This window comes from Echinops telfairi, unplaced genomic scaffold (assembly GCF_000313985.2).
Source record: "Echinops telfairi isolate 266 unplaced genomic scaffold, ASM31398v2 ScPeMD7_2291;HRSCAF=2852, whole genome shotgun sequence".
NCBI classification, from domain to species: Eukaryota; Metazoa; Chordata; class Mammalia; order Afrosoricida; family Tenrecidae; genus Echinops; species Echinops telfairi.
Window position 1 is genome coordinate 11,122,987 of NW_022106189.1, and position 3,572 is coordinate 11,126,558.

The 3,572-nt window shown below is 43.4% G+C and overlaps 1 pseudogene; it reads left to right on the forward strand.

Moving 5' to 3' along the window:
- The first annotated feature begins 981 nt into the window (after nt 1–981).
- Nucleotides 982–2,210, forward strand: LOC101642456 (annotated as a pseudogene).
- Nucleotides 2,211–3,572: the final 1,362 nt, after the last annotated feature.

Sequence of the window (3,572 nt, forward strand, 5' to 3'; positions counted from 1 at the left end):
AAGCTTTCCCCCTTTTAGAGGCACCCAGAAATGAACTGACATTCCAAGAGTACGCAGTCACTCGGCGTAGATTTTAATCTAATCTCCTCGCCTGTGGGTGTGCTCTTCACCACTGCACCCTGCCACCCTCTGTCAGAAGCCCACCTCAGGACCACAGAGAGACTGACTTTGCAGGTGCTCCCTGTAGTAACCAAGGCCTTTCCCTCCTAAGGCTTTGGGATGACGTCTCTTCCTCCCCACTTTCTGCAAAGCTGTTTTCTTCTCACCCTGGAGTCCCTGCTCAAAAGCCCCCATAGAGAGGTCTTCCTGGAGCCCCTTTCTAAAGCAGTGCCTCCCCTAAGTTCCCTCTGATGACCCCACACGGGCTCGATTGCTCTTCTCTGTCTGTATTCTGCACACCGTCTTGCTTCCTCCCCTGCAACGGAAACTCTGTGAGGACATGAATCTGCTCTGTGTGATCCCAACTCCAAGAACAGAGTCAGAAGTGCAGCCATATTGGAAAAGACTCAGTGAGAGGAAGGTGGGATTTGGGCTTCCACATATACAATGAGAGAGGTGGTCAAGGGCATTTCAAGACAGATTTGTTGGCTCTTCTAGTAGTCCATGGTATATTCAATATGCAAACGGTTCGATTCTCCTTTAATCTCTCTTTTTTGTTGCCCAACTTTTATTTGGAGATTGAAAAGATCTTGGCTTGGGTCAGTTCACCTTAATCATCACCAAAAGTGGCATTTTCTTTTTAAGATTTTTGGGAAATGTTGCTTTCAGTATTATTGATATGGAAATAGAATGGAATTAAGGACATGCATGCATTGACTGCCTAGATAATCAGTGTGGGTTTCCAGGAGTGAGTGACCTCAGTAGAAAAGTGACATGATCTTCCCTGTCTGCCTTAAGTGAGTTAGACCAGCCTGCGGTAAGTGGAAGTGGGGACATGTCGTCGTCATTACTTCCCTAAAGGAAACTTTTCAGATACACACAATGGCCCGAAATGGTGACAGTGAAAAAATGGCTGAGCTGGAAGCCAAAATCTGTCATCCAATTGAATATTATTTTGGTGACTTTAATTTGCCTCGGGACACATTCTTAAAGGAACAGATCAAGCTAGATGAAGGATGGGTACCACGGGAGATAAAGATAAACTCCAACAGGTTAAACTGTCTAACAGACTTTAATGTAAAAGTAGTCGCATTGAGCAAATCCAAGGTAGAGCTCTTGAAAAAGTGCAGATAAAACAGAATCAGAAGATGTCTAAGCAAAGCCCTCCCTGGAGGGACTGATGAGAATAAACTCATGTGATAAGCAGATCTGTGAATATTACAGGCTTCCCAACGGATGCAAATATTGATGGCATAAAAGAATTGGTAGAAGGCACAGATGAAATGCTAGCTATTTAGATGAGAAGGACATTGCCCTGAGCATTGAAGAGGGCAATATTTGTGTGTTTGAGAGAACTGAAGGTGCTAAGACGTTCGTTGAGACCCCTGGCCAGAAGTCTAAAGACACAGACCTGCTAATGCTTTTCAAAAAGGAATGAAGAAAGCAAGCAAAATAAAGTGGAGACTAACTAATGAGATAACCAAGAGCAAGAAGAAAACCAGAAGTTAGCAGATGATGCTGAAATGGAATCTCTAACAAAAAGACAGGCTGCTGGCTGAAGTTTTCGGCGACGTAGAGGGTCAGACCTGTAGGAAAGGTTGGAGCATCCTTTTTGCAAGTCATAAAGAAATCGAATGGATAGATTTTTGTCAGAGGAGTAAAAGTTGGAGTAATTTTATTTTTTTTAAAAGCTAAAGAAGTACTGGATACAGCCAAAGATGCAAGTGGCGGTGGCCTGCAATGGAAAGACAGAGAAGCAACATGGGAGGTACTAAAAGGAGAGGTGGAAAAAGCAGCACGGGGAAAAAACCATGGGAGATCAACCAGAATTCCTGAACAAATGGAAGTCAAAAGGTCGCAAATGTAAAGGAAAGAGAAAGGGAAATAAAGTTGCCCCGTCTGGGTCGGCTAAAGGAAAAGTACAGTTTCGGGGCAAGAAGAGGAAATGTGATCATGAGGAGGAAGCTGATGACAAAGGTGGTGCAGCTGGACCAGCGCCAAGAGCAAGAGAAGAAGCAGGCAAAGAAGAGCCTGCGTCCAAACAACGGAACATGGTACAGGGACCAGTTCGTTTAACAAACCGCTTTAACATTTGTTTTATTTACATTTAATCTGCTTTTCTCTATGGAGATTAAACATTTTTTTCGATCATTTTATTGGGGGCTCATACAACTATTATCACAATCCATACATACATCAATTGTGTCGAGCACATTTGTACATCCGATGCCCTCATCATTCTCAAAACATTTGCTCTCCACTTAAGCCCTTTGGCATCAGCTCCTCATTTTTAACCCCTCCCTCCCTGGAGATTTTTTAAAAGAAAATTGAATTGTGTCCACCTGCAAGAAAGGAAAATATTTTTGTTGTTTTATCTTTTTGATCAGATGAGGGTTTTGTGGGTTTTTTAATGTATAGCCCTGTGTTAACAGATGAATGAAAAGGAAGGTCCTTCCACTAAATTACCTTTTTAATATGAGGATATATTATTATAAAATTTAATAAAGTATATGCAAAAGAAAAGTGAGAAGAGATCTGCTCTGGGTTGGGGAGGTCGACCTGGCAGGGTAGATGTTTTAGAAGATGCTAGGAAAGGAAGCCCCAAAGACCTATTTATGCACTCTTCCTGGTCGGGAAGAACCAGGAGCCTCAGGAGGATGTAGGACAAAGGAGGCCCAGGATCTTTAATTTGTGGCGCATGGGTGCAGAGAAGAAGGCTGCCACCCACTGCAGCAAGAGCAGAACTGTAGAGAAGGAGCCTGCCAGGGCCTGAAATTGCCTAGATGCATCTTTTGAAAATCAGAGCAGGTTTGGATCTTTGCATTCTGTTTTCCCTTGTCCACTTCAGGGCCATGCAGAACAGATTGTGTTTCCAAACACATCACAAGAATCTGCAGTGGAAGTTGGAAGAATAACCCCAGGCTTCTTGGTCTAATTCTCAAGGTCAACTGATATCATTAGAATAACATGAACTCAATTTGAGTTACAGCAGGGAAATCATGTTAGGAAATATGGGTCACTCATCACCACATAATGAAGCTGTTACTCGTGCGATTGGAAACTCGTTCAAAACCTATCAACCATCCTCACCCCGTTGTCAGGCTGCCTCTTAATATTGTAGTTGCCTCTGAAAATCAAAACTCACGCACAGAGGAAAACAATGATGAAGCAGGGATTCATTTTTGTGCCTGCAACCTTAGGAATAGCCAGAAGAGTAGGGATGTTAGGAACAAAGGGTGGATTTGTTCTTAATGGGTTCCCATTGGGAAGCTTTCTCGGTGATTTTTGAGATTTTCCTTAAAAGCGTTAGGAGAATACTGAGGTCATAGAACAGACAAACCCAGGGTGGATCTACCAGGCAGGGAAACAGGATGAGGAGAGAAATGGCCAAGATGCACTCCCGAAGTAGCAGGCTCCAGTGGCAGCCTCTATCCGAGTGAATTACGGGATAATAACAGAGGGTTGTGGACCCA